We start from the raw sequence: 19071 nt of genomic DNA on the forward strand, positions 1-19071 counted from the left end.
ACACGGAAATAGAAACAGCTCCCAGCTTCTTTTTTTTTTTTCAAAAGAAATGCAGCTTCTTCTTTTTCCCCCACATCTGGTTAATAAGGTTAATTTCATCCAATAATGCATCCATGAAAATCACTTTTTCCTCCAGAGAACCACAGAGAAGCACCCTGCTGTTCACTGTCAGGCACATCCACGCTCATCCACAGCCTTCACATAATAACAGCAAACGTCCATTTAAACTTTGGGATAGCTCTTCTCTCTCTCTCTCTCCCTCTGCCTGTCTTTGTATCTTCAGACCTGAGATGGACGAGCAACCTTAAGACTACCCCACGCTGAGCTGCCCTTCACGATAATAAAAAGCCATTACCTTGACCGCTGACACGAGGCCAAGTGTGAGGGTCAGAGTGATATTTATTGATGAAACTCTGAGCTCCCAATCTGCTGCACTCAGTGCGCATCATACAGCTGTCAGCACAGACAGGGATCAGCCAGCATGATGGCCCTCGACATGGCCCATCTATAATTTATGAACTACACAGAAAACAACCAGGAGACAACAGAGAAGCCCCCCGGCTGCCCAGGGATTACCCCGCAGCCCGGCTAAAGAGATCTGAACGAGAACCAGCTAAGGGCCACTGCGGGCCACACTGATATGGGGCGGCAGGTATGAGCACAATAACCGCTGTTCCATATTCAGAGGGGGGCCCTCGGCGGGATCCGTCTCTCTGGAGGACGCTGTTGTGAATAATATAATAGACAGTGTTTACAGTGGGAATGTAAAGTGAGTGCGCTGGTGCATCACACAGCCCAGCACACTTCAGCTGAGCCCTGTAAATGAGCTAACAGACGGGGCAGGAGATGTAAAGTTTTACACTTTATTCTACAAGAAGCTCCAGGAAAGCCCTGAGGCAAAGACAGTCGAGAAGGGCCATCACAACCTGGAGGCGTTAAATAAATGGTTTTTTAGGGGAGTTTCATTTTTATTTATTTAATTTTTTTTACACTGTTAAGAGTGGTATTTGGAACATAATTAGTTGTCTCATAACATCAAATCTCGTTACGTAAATAATTTCAGTAAAATTTTCCCAATTAAAGGTTTCAACCATGAAAAGCATGAACATGATCAAAAAAAATATTGTTAATAATAATACAAATAATGGGTAGTGAGCGACGGAATGAGACACTGAACCCTGTGTCTCATATGACATAGGGCTCAGTTATTCAAGCATTGGTCATCTAGGAGGTACTCAAAGTAGAGCCAGTACCCCTTCACACCGAGAGGAGCCAATTGAAGTGACTCGGACATTTGGTTAGGAATGATGCTTCCTGGACGCCTCCCCGTTTCACTGGGGGAAACCCAGAGGAAGACCCAAGACTATATTTCGCAGGTGGCCCGGGAAAACCTCGGGATTCCCCTGGAGCAGTTGGTCCAAGCGGTTGAGGAGAGGAAAGTCTGGACTTCTCTGCTTAGACTGCTGCCTCCGCGCCCTGACCCCGGATTAATGAGTGGATAGACGGATAAAAGTATCTTGAGACTTGCAGGTTTGTATGGGGCTTTGACTGTCTATAATGATCAATCAGCATGAGGCTGAATACAGCTGGTCATTACAGGGCAACATGGAGACACAAATACAAAGGCATGTTTTGGACTGTGGGAGGGACGCCTGAGTACCAAGACAGTTCCCCACACATACACACAGAGAGAAAACATGCAAACTGCACATAGAAAAATACAGGCTGTGATTGAAACTTAGGATATTCTCAATATGATGTAAAAGTGCTAAATGTAGCTTCAACTAGAAATATGTAAAGTGCTGGTAAACTGTATCTGCTGCCTCAAAAAGTTCTTTTGTTTCTGCTTTTGTCAAATTGTAATGTTTCAGATAATCAGAAATATCAAAATATCAAACAAAGATAATCAGACAAAATTTTAAAAAGCAGGTTCCAAATTATGATTTCATTTAGAGAAAAATTAAATCATAACCAACCTGACCTCATTTAAAAATTTAGTTTCTCATTATGGAGCAGCTGTGACGAACCACATTTTTTGGTTCAGTTTCAGAAGTCATGCCCAATCCTAAAAGTCAAAAGGAAATGAAGAAAAACCCCAAACAGGAGCTGTTTGACAAGATGAAAAAGCGACATCATGTTCTGGTCTGAATGAGTTTAAAACCAGACGATAGATTTGCTGCTAAAATTAGTCACACTCCAAAAATTTAATTTTTTTTACAAAAACTATATTTTAAGTTGATCAGAATGTTGAGAAACGTTCACTTAGCAATAGCGAAGTCAAACATATTTCTGAATTTTAAGTATTCTGTGACAAAAGAAAATTTTAAATCCAATGGGCATCCTTCAAAATGGGAAGGACGAGAGAATATATGCTTCAAATAAGGCTGAAGTGTTTTGAGTTTGATATGTCAAAGACAGTAAGAAAATAAATACCTAAATTTTCCCACACCTAAGTCAATAAAATTAAAAAACTGGAACTTTTCCAATTATTTTATTTCACAGTTTTTTTCCAGGGGTTCTAATATTTTGTAGAAGCTATATTATTATTATTATTATTATTATTATTATTATTATTATTATTATTATTATTATTATTATTATTATTATTATTATTATTATTATTGTTATTATTGTTATTATTATTATTATACCTTGCTTGACATTCTATAATGGTCAGTGTTATGAGACTACAACTAAGTAAATAAATAAATAAAACATTTTGTTAAAAATTTGACGTTACCAATCACAATCAAAACATTGATTTCCGTAGATTTCTCACTGGAATATCTTATTGTTGTTATACCCATTTTTTGTAGTGTATTTTAAATCCCAACTGACTTATTGTTCGGAGGAAACTTGGATGGAAAATACATGCATTGTCTTTCTTTAGACACTTGAATTTTATGCTTCCATTCTAAAATTCCCACCAAGATCAAATGCAATCCTTCATCACCCAATTGCACTGACACCATCCTATTATCCTCTGAATTCAGCTTCCTGCATGCTGCAGGAAGACATACATTGTTTCTGATCAATAAATAACCACATAATTGAATACCGTTGCATCTCAAATAAAGCCCTCATTTACCAAGCTTCAGTAAACAGGCTTGATTCTTTGGCAATCTACCACTGACATTTCAAGACTTCACACACATTCAGGGCAGTGTCAGTGCGAGGGCCTTCTGTATCCCACTTAGGCTCCCCCTTTTTCAATATGGAACCACCTCCACCCAATAAATTATTCTGGGCATCTCCAAAGTCATTACACATTTATTTTGATCTCGCATCATAATTCACAGCTTGGCGCACAATGCATTCTCTCAAAATGCATGGTAATTCCTCCGGTGCAGAGCAAAGTTATGATTCATTTATACCGGAGTGACAGCATAATGCAGAGACGTCAAAATCCATTAAACTGTTCAACGTCTTGGGGTTTATTTTTAGATGCAATTGAGATTTAACTGATGGTGAAAAATATACAGTCAGGTGTGTTTACCTCACCTTTGGAGAGAATGTGTTACGGTTCCAATTAATTTGTTATTCCTGTCACTAAAGGCATTGTCTGTGTCAAAACTGTCACAGCGCTTTGGGCTTTGTTTTCTGGAGAATGGCATTTAATTTCAGCACAGGCTTTTGTAACTGCATTCATTTAAAAGGTGTGCATTTGATTTAGAGATGCTCATAACTTAATACATGTTGATTTGATTGCTCATCACAGCGGCAGATTGCAAAATTGCTAGCTGTTGCCTTAACTATTGAGCTGGTTAAACGACCATGCACGTTCAGTTATTGTGCAGACACCTCCAGAGATGAGCTCTGTAGACTATGGTTCTGTTAAATTAAATGATTGGGGAAATTATGTTACTGTTTGATATTGGTATGTCGACGAATATTTTTCATTGCAGAAGCATTTACGTTATTCGCATAGCCTAGCAAAATATTCATACCCTAAACATTTTTCACATTTGGTCCACTATAAACTTCAATCCACTGCATTTAGTTTTTAAGTGATAGGCCAACACAGTAGTGCATAATTATGAAGTGGAAGGAAAAATTTAGTTTTCTAAATTGTTTTACACAAATAAAAATCTGAAAGCCGTGGCATTCATATTTAGTTTGCCCTTCTTGATCTGATACAAGTAAAGAAAATATAGCTCAGATAAATATTTAAAGTAACGTAATTACTTAGTTATAAAGTCCACATTCATGTAGTTTTCATCTTCCTATAAAGAAGATGAAGCAAGAGCTTCAGAGGTTTATTAGACAAAAAAAAATTGCATCACAAAGACAACGGAACACTCCACAGTAGTTGTGAAGGAGCTTAAATCAGGATTATGTCATGAAAACAACATGATATATCTGTGCACATCTCACCCAGCCCCGTTCAAGTCAATCATCTGGAAAATAAGAGCGTAACACAAGTCCATATTCCATGACAGCATGGCTGTCCACCTAAACTGGCAGGAGCAGAAGCCAAAACACCCATGGTAACTCTAGAGGAGTTGTAATGAACCAAACCACAGGTGGAAGAATCTGTGAGCAGTGTGGGGACAAGGTCCGGTTGGAAACATCTTGCGGGGAACCTAGTCAGGGTTAAAGGAAAGATGGATAGAGGTCAGTCTTGGAAGAAAACATTTTACAAAGATTGTCCAAACTTCCATGGATTTGAAGTTTCACCATCTAGCAAAAATATTGAGCACAAATTTACAGCGAGAGATAGATTGGAATTGTGTGCATTGAAGCATATCTATGTTGCTACGACCCAGTCAAAGCCCAGATCCAAAACTGAATGAAAATCTGAGGGAAAAATGAAATATTGATACTCTCGACCAAATGTCACTGAACTCGAGCTATTTTACAATGAAGAATTGGCACAAAACTCAGCTTATGTGCAAAAAATGATGAAGACATACCTCAAACGATTTGCAGCTGAAATTGTAGTAAAATGTGGACTGAATACAGAAAACTTGCCACACTTTTAAGGTTTTAATTGTGACTATCTGAAAATTATGGATCATTTTGTTTCCACTTCACAATTCTACACCCTTTGTGCGTTTGTGCACAAAGGGTGAAATTCCCAGTACAAAGCATTAAAGTATGTGGTTGTAAAGTGAGAAAATGTGGAAAAAATAATTAAGGCTTTAAAATAATCCAGCTTCAAATGTGCCTTTGCTGCCTTGCTGTGCATATTAGTTTGTGCAGATCACAGGAACCAGTGCTTGTAAACTCCATATTGCAGTTGTTCTTTTCTAGGAAAGCCCACAGGAAGACTGAGCATGGCTAGCTGTTCACTGTCTGCGAGAGGAAGGGCAGCCAGGAGGGATTTTTCCCTCCTTTCTTCTACACAGATTTTTTTGTGTGCAGTTATGGTCCATCATTATTAAATGTCTCTTGTTGGATGAGAGAGGCGCTTTATCAAAAACAGCCATTCATCAGACACTGCGCGAGACAGCTCACATCTGACCTCTGCAGCAATAATGCCGCATCAAGTAGGCCAACTACCTAGTTTAGCGGCAGAGCAGGGAGCAGGGGCCGGCTCCAAGATTAAGTGCGCTGTTTCAGGTTTTCATTCCCAGGGGCTCTGCTGGCTGATGTTGTATTGATTGCAAAAGTTTACCAGTAAGTATCACAAACAACAATAGCCAGGTCAACGATCGGTGATGCCTGAACTGCTATTCCCCGGCGGAGGGCTGCACGTTCAGGGCTAAAGCACTGCCATCATCATGCCTGTGTGCAGGGTTCAGAGGGGGTTCTCCTGAGTTGGGGGGAAGAGAAGTGTGCTGGCTGTTCCTACTGACATTTAGGAAAGCGATATGTCAGTGTGAAATGAGCAAGCGTGAGATAATTATAAGCCTTTGCATTATAAAAGGCTGCATCGACAAACTGTCGGATTGGCCTTCCTCGGAGGCTTCCAGCCCTGTTAGGTACTCTTATATAGGTTACCCCTCATCCCATTTAATGGTTTGGGTATTTATTTTACCATCAATTGTAAAGATGCCTTTCTGCAAACATATGTGGCACAGGAAAACCTATTTCAAAACAACTCACTTCCCATTTTTATGATAGCACGTCTGAGAAAGGAATTGTTAGCACTAAACAATATTTTCTAGAAGCTGCACTCTGACATTGGTGAAAGAGCTGAGCAGTAAAGAAGACAATTCACCCTGAGGCCATCTCCAGCAGGCTGAATGATGGTGCATCCTTGGCCCTGCATGGGGGACAGCACACAGCCCTCTATCACAACGCTACCGGACCATTACCCAGGGACTGAAACGGCCAGCAACACCAACCAGGCCTGCTCTGCTGCCCCATGAAGCTAATCATGTGATTTGATGCAATGACAGAGTAATGACACAGATTGCTGGTGTGTTCAGCTTCCCCCTGCTGGAGGCAACACAAGAAGATGGAGAGCACACAAGGCTGTCTGAGCCAGAACCTGAGACAACCCATTTAAGAGCAAACCGGAGAAGATGCCCAAGTCCTCTCACCAGTGAAATCAAGATTAATGGAGCTGCCGAGGGATTGTTTTATGTCCTTGAGTAACTATGTTTCACTTAATGAGGGACATTAGCCATAATAAAACTACTCAGAAGTACAAGCCGTTAATTAATGCCTCCACATTACCACTGAATGAAAATGAACCGAGTTGTGGGACCCATTGGACCAAATACTGGAGGTGCTCGTAATTTCCACAGCTTTGAGCCACGAAGATATAAATCCCCATGCAAAATCTGTGATCAGTGCAGTACAAATTACGAGGGGGAAGGGGAGTTTTGACCCCCTAAAAAAGGCTTTGAGGTAAAAAAAATAACAAGGGAATATGACACACTAACATATTTAATGTTACCTTCTTTATAGAAAATATAAATAACTGTGCAAGAGATATGTATTACCACCATAGATTTAAACATATTACATTTAATCCTCTTTGATAAAGTTGCTAATTTCTTCAAGTCTGCTTAATTTGTCAACTACAAGAACTAGCAAGAGGCGGAAATGATGTGGAGTCCAAGACAGCTACATCTTCTAAAAAGTAGTTTTCTTGAATACAATGTCTTGTACAAATATTAAAAACAAAATTAGTCTTTAATGGAGACATTCAACAAATAACTTTGCTTTACATTGATCAAAATGTTTTGATCCTAGTGTATACGAGCTAAATAAAGGCTTAAACTAATCCACTTTTAAGCTTTTCTTTCCTTAATTTAGTTACTTAAAGTGTTTAAGGCTGAGTGCTAACTTACCGCTACGAGTTTAAATAATTAGGAAGTCTGAGCTGCAGTTTTTTCTCATAACACTGATGTTTTCTGCAGCTTCAGATGCAGCCGGGAAAACAACTTAAATCAGTTGTAGTAATTGTAAGTTCGTTTTGTTACCAGGTAGTATTAAACCAATGATTAAAGTGTCCACAACCAAAAAAATACAATACACGGTCAAGATGACGTTTTCCTCAATTTAGAGTTCTACCTGATCAATTACCTCTATAAATGTGTCTCACACAATGAATTATCTGTCACTTTCCTAGGGCAATAAGTTGGAGAGAAAATTGAATAAAAGTTTGTAGAATGTTTTTTTTTTTCTTTTTATTGCTATTTAAATATTCTGAAGTAAACACCTGTAATTTTCAGATCCTGTGCAGGTTTCGTCATAAATTCATGTGAAACTAATTACATCAAGGATGCTTTTAAAATAGAGAATAATGTGCAAGACCTCTAAATAAATCTCTCTAGTTCTGCATTAGACATCTAAAAATTACCTCTAAGAACACTTTCATGTTGGCTATAATCCTGACTGTAATGTGGCCTCGTTAGGAAAGCACTTCTGGCCCACACCAGTTGTAACACGGGAAAGGCCTCAGGCACCACTGGAATTAATTACAGACAAAAGCAACTGTGTTTGCAATTGTCATGCCAAATTTATCACTAGCCACTTAATGTGCCTCATCTGAAGTGATCCACACTAGCTGAATTGCCCCTGGGCGTCTAATCTTCGTCTTGCTGGGGCGAGGTGGGAGCGCTTAGAGACCGTGTCTGTGTGGCTGTGTGTGTGCATGGGGCACAGTCTGCATCTGCTGGGGGCCTGCCTAAATCCTGAGCTGGAGGCGGTGAGTGCTAACAATGCCCCCAGCAAATACAACATGTAGAAGGTGTATAACAAATGTCAACACCCCATCCACACCCCCGTCAGCTCTCCACCCGCCCAGCTGGAGTCTCCAGGGTGAGGTTCAAAGCCAATCTTGACATCTTTAATTCTGTCATTTTTGTGATGATAATCCTTGATGTGGTTGGATGGAGTGTCAGTAGCCATTTACTCCACACCAAAGTACATCTCTACAGTATGTGAACAGAAAAATCCTTAAAGATCAAAGGAGTCTTTCAGCAGTTTGCCCGTACGTACTTCACTTTAGTCAAGAGAACTAGAAGAAAAACATTCTGTTTCTCAAAAATGCTAAACATCTCTCGCAATTAGAATTTGCTTGAGGTGATGCACTAAATATCTCAAAGGCTTTCAGGTTATGACAGTGACCACTGAATCCACAAGGGCTTTATCCCCCTATTTTGTTTTAAAAAAATAATGTAAAAGTCTCAATCTCTAGGGTGTAACTGATACACCCTAGTGATTGCAGAAATGTTTCATTTTGTGAAAGTAATTTTTAGCTTTTAGTAGTCTATACGCCAAAGGTAAAGTGTAAAGGTGAGTTATTAAACTTTAAATCCGACTTGGTGAATTTCAGACTCTTATTTTGAAGTACTAAAGAAAGAGGTTCTTGAGTTGGAGAGACAGAGTAAAAACATTTATCTGGGCCAACAGTTCTCAATTACAAAGCATCAAAGAAGCCCTAGCTGCTTTTAAGCCACTTATCTGACAGCATTTGGGTGATCATTAGCAAAAATACAATAACAGACAAGATACAAATAATTTGTAAGTTATTAGCATCTAATTGTTAGCCACTATTGATGCCAAAGTTAGCATGTGCTTCTTAGCTTCCTATAGGTGCTAAAGCTATTTCAGTGTTTTGTTTTGTTTTTTTACTGCATCTGTAGTTTGTCTCTTTACAACCCTACAAATCAGAACTTTTTAAAGATTTTTCCCTTTATTTGACAGTTTTGTAGGCATATAATGGGGGCATTGGGAAAAGGGAAAGATATGCGTCAAATGGGTAATCAAAATGGGAATAAAATTAGAGCAGAAGTGCAAAGATATCTAACCTCCATACATGGGGCTCCTACACTATCTACTGCATCACACAGCATTTCAAAGTACAAAACCAAAAATTTTGCCACCTATTCTCAGTTATGTGAAAGGGGTTGAGTCTTCCTCAATTGTTTTTGTAAGTCTTGTCAGCCAGTCCATCAAGGAGGACTCATGTTGCCCCATAACCAATTAGTACCCTCAAGTGGTTTCACATTAAGTGGTTTCACATTAATTGGTTTCACATTGCCCTTTCATTTCATCTTATTTGTATTTTGTGCCCAGAGCCAAAAATATTACATTTCTTATCGTTCATTAGACAATTTCACATATGTTTCTATGCAGATTTTGCAATGCAGACTGCATTGAGCTGGATATTTATATTATAATATGTCGTCACACTTTTAATAATCACCATGATTCATGACTTTGGTTAAATATTTCCGTGCAGCGACTACGTTTTTTGTATTTGAAGTCGAAAAGTAATTATTTTTGTTTTGTTTTTTTGCTACTACAATGCTTTTCTTTTAAATGTTGTGCAAATCTCAGTTTGCTTCATTTAGTTGCTCCCTTTAATCCCGTCACTTATGTGGTTGTTTATGTCAAAAGAACAAAGGCCGTCCCAAATGTGCACTTACACATAAGCCACCATTATCTTTCTGCTTGTGCAGCTGAAAACCTAATGCCTTAGTTCAATAATAATGCAGAGGGGACAGCTTGTTGGTAGCCCAGTGCACAGCAGAAAAAAAGAAAAGCTCCAAAGGAGACCTCCCTCTTTAAAACAAATAAACAGGTGCTTTAGTTCAGTGTAGGAAAAATGCAGCGAAATATCTTATCCACAAGTGCATAATGTCTCATCAACACCAATCGGTTATCAATTAAAGCAAAAACCATCTCATTATATTAATGAATGGCCTCAGCTAGTAATAGGGCTGTCTTATTGATGTTCGAACGAGGTAAGCACAAAGCCTCTTACACAGCACCAAGATTCACAGCATCAGCAGCTGAGTGCAGATTTGCAAGGATGAAGAAAACAGGACAGAAAAATGAGAAGCAAATAGAAATTGAAGGACACAACAGGCTATTCTCAGAAGAACTGCATTTATTCCAGCAATTGTCATGCAAGCCTTGTTGCGAGTAATAATGTGGCCTTTAATGACGGAATGATGGACCTGCCAAACACTGGCTCTGCCATACAGCGCCTGCATGTCCCCGTCGTCCGCTCCTCGCGTACCCATCTGGGACTCATTAGCATATCCCCGTCAATTCGCCGCCCGTTTTAACATAATCCATATTTGTTGGGTAAAGTCCAGCAGCAAGGCTCCCATACAGCGGTCACAGAAAGCCATGACACACTTCAGGAGCCCCGGCCTGCATGAGGCATGCTTGGGCAGCAAAGCAATTCAAAAATGCAAAACAGCAGGGCATACCAACCCCTACCTTCTACCTGGAGGGACAAATCCCTTTTGGCCAGACATCTCCAGACTGTTACCTTGGTATTCCTCCACAACAGTACTTTTTGATTTTTATTCTAAGTGCTCAGGGAAAAAGGAGGAAAAAGAACAAAAAGCAGCCTGCTGTCATAGCTGACAGTGAGTGTGTAGAATACATTGGCCTGCTGAGGCATGTCAAAGTGTATGCTTCACCTATCAGAGAATAATGCCATATTTTGATACACATTTGCTTGGTAAATATTCGTATTCAGATTCTCAAAGAAGAGCGACAGCTATAGATTGTGAGAAAAAATAAAGCTTTAAATTAAATTGTGACCCTAAAATAAATACTTACATTTATTTTGTCTAAAATAATTTAGATGGACATCAATTCAGTCAGAGGTAGTTCATCACATGCACAACAAATAGTTGTACAGTAAACATATTATTCCACCTGAGCTGTAAATCTCTGTAGCTCCATCAAACTTACCACAGCTGCTATTCTGTTTATTGTTGTTGTTATCGGGCTTGTAAGTTTAGGTGGATGCCCATGAGTTGGTAGTTTTATTTTCAGAAGTTTGTGAAATGTTCAAAACTTAAAATTTTTGAAAAAAACTTTTAACATTGCTTCTCCTCAAATTTATCCCTGATTTGTCTGCTACGTTCCTTGGTAATCATAAAGCTGGTTTACTGGATTCTTTTCTTTCTGTCCGATTAGAGTAACTGGAACTTAATGCAAATCCATGCCACACTTTATTATTTTCACTCTAGTTTATGATTATGCACTACTTTGTGTTGGTCCAGCACATAAAATCCTAATTATATGCATTGAAGTTTGTGGTTGTGTTAGCCTCTGTCACACATGGGTAACATCAGTCCACACTCTCATTTCTTTAGTTATGGTTATTCTGTGTTGTCATTAAAAGCTGTTTTATTCATGAATTTAATTATTTCAAGCACAACAGTGATTGCACACACAACAGCACTGTGTGGTTTTTAAAATAGATTCTGTAATACTAACTTTGTTTCCTTTTTTTTTTTTGTTTCCTGGTTGAGTGTTGAACTGAGGATTTTTAAATCACAATGGAAGCTCAGCAGGATTTCCAAGTGGTTGTGAGCTAGGGGGTGTTTAGTCAGGCCAATTTGTGTTTAGCTAACAGTGATGTCTAGCTGTGTTTCCCTTATTGTTTGTAAATGACTTGACCAAGCTATTACATAAGTGTGTTTTTGTGTTATGTCAATCTCATGGGCTTAGTTGTATGTAAGTAGATAGTTTGGATGTTGTTTTTTTCCTTAAGTCAAACCTTTTATAGGATCACAAATTAGTTTTTATATTTAATTTTTTAAATATTTTGGATAAAATAAAAACCCATTTGTAAGATTTGCTTTCTGTTCTTTATGCTACTCTGACTTTCACTGTGGTTATTACGTGACAAATATGCATAATGTATTATATACTTTGTTAAATCCAGACACAAACAAAACACCTCCAAGATCCTTATATTAATTAGGGATGCTAAATGAACATAGTTTTAATTAATATTACCTGAATCAAAAGTATGACAAACAAATTAAAGCAGCCAAACATGAGCTAAATAACAACAATTCTCCATATTTATTGTGGAGCTCTCTGCCGTAAAGAGATTTTAGCAGTGTTCCCTCAAACTCGTAAAAGCGACGGCTGTCGTGAGCCATCATCGCACAAGCCTTTTGAGATATAATCTCGGAGAACTTTTAACCCAGAAATTTCAGACCTTCCTGTCAAAGAGAAAGCAGAAATCTTGGGATCATGACACTCAGCCGGCAGCAGTCACACTCCTTTATGCCGAGTGTTTCTCAAGTGCTGGACTATCTGGCAGACTCAAGGGCCAGCGACTGCATTTTTTAATATTAGTTTAGCTGTCTTCTCTTTGTGCGTCTTGGCTAACATAAAACCACTGTACTAATTCAAGCATTCTCCCATCGTCCATCAAAATGAGCTTGTAAAATTGCAAACACTGAGAGTGTTAAACATTTTGTGTTGTGTCAGCTGTCAGGTGCACCCAGTGTTTGAACCAGAGCTCGGCTTATGATAATGATATTCACTCACAGCACAATCTATGGAGTATAGAAGATGCCAAATAAATTTTACACTAGGAAAATTTTATATTTGTCCTCCTTCAATTTTCCAGAGCCACATATCTCTCAAATCAAAGAGCATTTTGATTTTCTCGCCAGAGAGGTCAGCCAGTTACCCAGAGGTTCACAGACCCCACCATGCCGCCCCCCCCACCTCTCCATCTGATTCCCCCAAACGAGGCAGTGAGTGGGACGCTTCTCTGAGGGATGTCATGCTGCATGTCATCAGCTTGGTTAAATTGCACTGCCAGTGGGTAAGCAGCAGGGGTCACATGAGGCCCAGTGTGGACTGCAACATGTAACGCATGGCAGCCCACAGTCTGAAGGCTGGCCAGTAATGACTCCAAAACATTCTGATAAAGATTGAGGAGCAGCTGTTTTCATCTAACACAACTCGTCTCAGACACGCGGTGAAGAGACGGCTATGTAAATCTCTGCGGTAAAACCGTACAAACGCTTTGCTTGTTTGCACAATAGTGATCAATATATCAATACGAACTCATCGGAGCCCGTGTGTTACATGGTAATTGTTTAGGCGATGGTCTGCACGTGTTTTATTTTAGGAAGGATTAAAAATCTTACAGTGCTGTTTCGGGAGCAGGTCCAAACATTTGCCCTTGTAAACACAAAGCAGCCGTGTGACTGGAAGAGGCCTCAGTTGGGCAGACAGCAGAGGGAGTTAACAAAGCTAATTAGGAGAGGCTGACATGTTAAAGTGAGCTGCAGCTCGGGAGTCGGCTCTATCACATATGTTTCCTTTGTGGTGGGTGAAGTGGCTCCTTTGTTTGTGAATTGATGGCGTTTCGCTCTGCCGTCCCTTTGGGTAGAGGCACTGACCTGCGGAGGCCCCGACAGTGAGAGGAGGCTCCTTTCCCTTTTTTTTTTTTTCTGTCTCTTCCAACGCCTGCAGCTCCAGCTGTCCCACTCCCTCCCAAACCTACACCTTCCCAGAACCGTGGACGCACAACGAGATGGGCAACACCTGTAAAAGAGTGGACACCCCCTCAGCCCAGGCACCTCAACGCAGCCTGCCCACCTGCTACTGCGCTCTCTGGGCCCTGCAGCTTAAACGCTCATTTTGTGCCTCTCAGCACGGGACTTATTGATATAAATAGCTGTGCACAAAGTGCACACTCTGTTTTCTCTTGGTCTGATGCAGTAGGTGTGTGTGTGATTATATTCAATGGCAGCCTCTTTCAGGTGAGGATGAAATATGAGCAGTTTGGACACCGGGTAAATGACAATCTCTGCAAGATTCACTGAAAATTATTACAGCACGTTTGACATTTATCGAAATGGACAACATGATTGGGGTAGCCGTCTTAAACAAGGATTCAATATCTAATATGTAGACACAATACACAGTATATTAAACATTACAGATGCAGCAATAGATTTAATGATGACCTTACCATTTGTCTTTATATAGCTTGTCCTTCCTCACTTTTGAATTGCACGGTTTGTCCTTGAATAAGACACTTTATGGCTGCAATGAAAGAGACAATTTAAAGTCTAAATACAGTGCCGGTCAGAAGATTACATACACTCATCATGGGCATGAATGTAATATTTATTATGAGTTTCAAATGATGTATTATAACTTGTGTTTGTCTGGAATAAAATTATTATATGATAAAAAGACTTGAAGAATTTTAAGCACGATTTTTTCTAATCAACCCTGGTTTAAAATATGAATATGTTCACATGTCTGCACTGATACTTGATTAAATGTCCAGTGGCATATCTCAAAGATCATAAAATATCACAAAGTAATCCTATCAAAATCAGACATATGTCATTTCAATTTATGGCTTAACTTGTCTGTCAGGTTATGGTTTAACTTGTTTACCTTGATTTTGAAAATCAAATATAACAGCACTCACATGGATCAGACAAATACTTCCTGAAGAAAACTTTTAGAATCAAATGAAGAATAGATAATGGTATTTTGCAACAATGACAAAAAGAATGTTATCAGGACCCAAAACAAGGCTTTCAGACCTAAGAACACTGTAATAACTACCAAGTATAGAGATGGAGGTATGGTGCTCTGGGTCTGTTTTGCACCCAGAGATGCTAGGGGATTTCAAAAAATGAGTGAAATATTAAGGGTAGTTCAGTAAATTCAAGTTACTTCATTGTGTCGGATCTTAACTCTTTCGCAGGGATAATCTGGGGGTTAGCCTGAGTTTAAACACAAACTACACCTACATGTAGCTACATCTGTTTATGTATTTGTGATCTAGCATGTAAGTAAGTAGGTGTATGTATATCTTGTTTTGCAGATTTGTGCGTAGCTAGTAGTTGCTGCTAAATTATAGTGTTTTATATGGTGAGCACATGTTTAAATGTTTAATTCTGAAATGAAGGCAAACATATTAAGCAAGAAAAAAAAGCAGAAACCCAAAGAAAAAGAAATCTATATATAATTGTGTTACTTAATACTGGAGAAGCAATTGCTATATTAGACAAGGTAAAAATATGGCCTCTCTCAACTTTAAATACTTTAGGACAACATAGGTTTTCTTCTTATTTCTTTAATCTGTTCAAAGAAAACATGTAATTCAACCAGGTCCATGCCTGGACATCAACTAATTTTTTGTCATTCAAAGATTCTCTACCAGTTCTACTTCCAGTCAAAGGAAGCATGGTGGTAAAAAGAAAAAGAGAGCGAGAGAGAGAGAGAGATTCTCCTGAATCTGGATGGACTACACTAGCAAATAATTTTGGGTATAACTATAAACAGCCTTTTTTTTCTTGAGGTTCTTCCATCGAACAACACAAATGCTATTTAATCCCTATTGACTTGACATCACAGTCAGGAACAATAAAATAACTTAATTTTTAAGTATTTTTGTTGCTCCTCCACCATATTGCCTAATTTAGAAACCCGCTGCTGGTTGGCCATGAGAAAAAGAACTATTCACAAATGCACCGTTATAAGCCTCACGGGCCTCATCAGTAAAATGAGCATACATAAACTTCTAAGTGGCGATGCATTGCAGACCTAACATTTTGTGTCATTTACTCTATTGGATTTGATGGTTTCAGAACAAATAAAAATCAAACATTAAGCAGATCTCAGTGAATGAGATCTTAAATTCTGGACATCAATGAGTTAACTTTCCCTTTGAGGATTCGAACAAAGTTGGAAAAAAGGTGAGTATTTCTCTCTCTCTTTCTCTCTTTCTTTCCCATTCGGCTAAGCCTGCATGGACACAGATTAATCCTACCCCATTAAGATGACAAGACAATTTGTGGAGTAGTTGAGTGTAAATAAATACGTTGAGAAGCAGATAATACATTAGGCTGCGGACCGGGCTATTCCATTACAGCAGCACATTTGTTTCCATCCACGGAGGAAGCCATTCGGGCCGATGGCATCTTTCCTTCATGAGGTGAAAGTGGATTCTTGCCTCTGAGAGGAAAATAAGGACATCAGAACTCTGCCGGTATTAACTTTCATCACAAAAGTCATCTCAGCTACCAGGAATAGAGGCTGTCTCTTTCAAGCTTGCTCATAAAAAACAAACAGATATAATACAAAACCCTCAGTTTAAGAGGTAACAATAGTTTTGTCTCCATTAGCTCCAAACAAAGAAAAAAAAAACAACGATAGTAACAACAAGTGCATTTGATGCTTTACTATTTCAACTTCTTGGCTGTAAAAAAAACATCCCAATGATATTTCAGCACCACAAAACAATACTACTTTTTATATGCGTCTGTAAATTCACAAGCTTCTTTACAACTCCAGGTGGTAGTTCTGCTACAAGAGATGAAGCAGCAGAAGCCAAGTGGCTGCATTGATTTTGCAGTAATTGATCTGATGGCTCCTTGTGATAATTGACAATTATCCCTGATTACCAGACAGGAGCTTAAAATCAGTCTAAGAAAATGACCGGCATTATGGGATGTTGTACACTGGGTGAACAAAGGAAAATCAATAGACCTCAGAAACTACTTGGAAAACAAGAAATAAGGGTGTCACACAGGAGCATATGCTGCTCAACCTCCAACAATCCCTCACAGACATTTAAACTAAACATTTACTCAGAAGATGAGAGGCCAACACTGACACAATGGTAAATTAAAAACATAAAATAGGCTTCTGAGAAGGTCAGTTTAAGATATTTCTGAGTCCATATACATGTTGCAAGCTGCAAACGTCTGCATCTTTGTGTTTGTGTTGCCTATGTTAAGCATGTATCGGTGTGCATGTGCTGCATGTCCTGCATGTCTATTATTCTCCATTACTAACCGTCTGACCTCAACTGATTGGTCCTTTTGATTGGAGCGGACAGATGCAACTCATTGCAGCTTAATAAATATTGGGACCCTGGGGATTGACGCTAAACAGTTCTATTAAGTTGGAAACATGTCAGCCAATATAAAAGCAGCCTGACCCCGGAAAAAGGTCAACTGTGACACGCATGTATACTCTGGAAAACAACCAGAGGCTGGAAGGTCTTGTTTTATCGCATGTCTTCAAAAGAGGATGAACGGGAGAGCGAGAGAGAGAGAGCGGGGTCGTCTGGCTGCCCAATTGTTGGTTTTATGTGATTTTTGGGTATTTGAACTCCCAGAGGAAGGGTTGAGTTGTCACCGAGCATCCCATTACACAAGGAAAACACAAAAAAAGAGAGAGAGAGAGAGAGAGAGACAGATAGATAGATAGATAGATAGATAGATAGATAGATAGATAGATAGATAGATAGATAGATAGATAGATAGATAGATAGATAGATAGATAGATAGATAGATAGATAGATAGATAGATAGATAGATAGATAGATAGATAGATAGATAGATAGATAGATAGATAGATAGATAGATAGATAGATAGATAGATAGATAGATAGATAGATAGATAGATAGATAGATAGATAGATAGATAGATAGATAGATAGATAGATAGATAGATAGATAGATAGATAGATAGATAGATAGATAGAACAGCCCTGCTTTCTGTTGTCACTAATCTGCCTCTTGCATGTGTAATCGGCATATCAAAACATTGAGGGAGAGGAATTTCCGAGCTCTGTGAGCATATTAGGGATGCAGTCGCAGCGCTTAACTAGCATTGATGAACTGTTTGCTTATGCAGTAATAATTAACTTCCATTACATTACTTTGTGTGATTACTTTCTTAATTGCCTGAATTATGCATCAATTTAATATCTAATAACCAGTCCTAGGCATTAGACGCTGATCAGACACACAGTTTCCCTAGCTTTAATTAAACATACCAGAATAAATGAAACGATGTAGGATGGATGTCTTGCAGTGATTTCCTGGGTGCTTAAATATGCTATTTATTATAAAAGCATGTGAAATCCTCTTTCTCCTCAGGAAAGGAAACCACAAGATGCCAATTATAAAACCCAAGTTGCTTTGCCGCGGCTTTTCGAGGTTCCAGACTAATAAATTTGTTGAGTGAGACTTATTGTATATTATGCAAATACAAGACCATGGCATTTTTTAAGTTTCAAATCTGCAGAGCAAAACATGTCCCCAAAGAGGATTTTAATTACAGTATGTAGCAAAGTGGTCTCCTGTTTTACATTGTTATTGTCATCCAGTAAGAATCCAGTTAGTAAGGACAATATGAGTGAATGGAGATATTGAAATTATTTATATCACTTAACCACTACATATCTCATTTAAACCCACTTTGCGAATTATGTCCATTTGAATACTTGTTAAAGCAACAGATGACCTAATCAGAAATATGAAATCAGTGTGAAGGTATCATGGCCTCAAAGCAATTATATGAATGCTGTTTTGTAAATGTTAGGTTGAGTGTGAAGAAAAACCCAAGTGAAATGACTTTGCTCATCTCTCTCCCTGCATTGCAAGAATAAATATAGTGAGATTAGGTCCATCTTTCTCAATTGCAACCTTCATGAAGTCTGATGTAAATTTCATTTACAGGTTGTAAGGCAGCTTTGTGTCAAATGAACAAAAAATAATTAAAAAGCAAACCCTTGGAGGTCATTCAATGAATTGATATTACCTTTAAGTCCTCTTGCATCATCATTTTGCCCCCACTCAAAAAGTGACATATGCACTTAAAGAGAAAAATGAGTCCTGTGTTCCTCATCAGCAGTCGTTTTAACAAACATACCTGCATGGATAGGCAGGACTAAAACACATCCCTAATGTTATTAAACTAAAATATGCAGTGTGTATGACTTATACACGTTTTCAAATTATTGCAAATCAAGGTAAAGTTGTTACTTAAGGAAATTACTTATGGCTTAAGTACAAATCCTATCTAGGTGACCCAAAGTCATGCAAATCCCTGCGACTGGTTCGGGTCTGGCAG

General features: G+C 38.8%; 1 long non-coding RNA gene across 1 annotated transcript in view; it reads right to left on the bottom strand.

Annotated features, from left to right (window-relative positions):
• The window catches only part of LOC122840188, a 98594-nt gene that overhangs the window by 54454 nt on the left and 25069 nt on the right, over nucleotides 1-19071 (bottom strand). The window contains exon 3 of the long non-coding RNA XR_006372179.1: nucleotides 14156-14229. This is a non-coding gene — a long non-coding RNA (uncharacterized LOC122840188). The remainder of the gene's footprint in view (nucleotides 1-14155; nucleotides 14230-19071) is intronic.

This window comes from Gambusia affinis, linkage group LG11, assembly GCF_019740435.1.
Source record: "Gambusia affinis linkage group LG11, SWU_Gaff_1.0, whole genome shotgun sequence".
NCBI classification, from domain to species: domain Eukaryota; kingdom Metazoa; phylum Chordata; class Actinopteri; order Cyprinodontiformes; family Poeciliidae; genus Gambusia; species Gambusia affinis.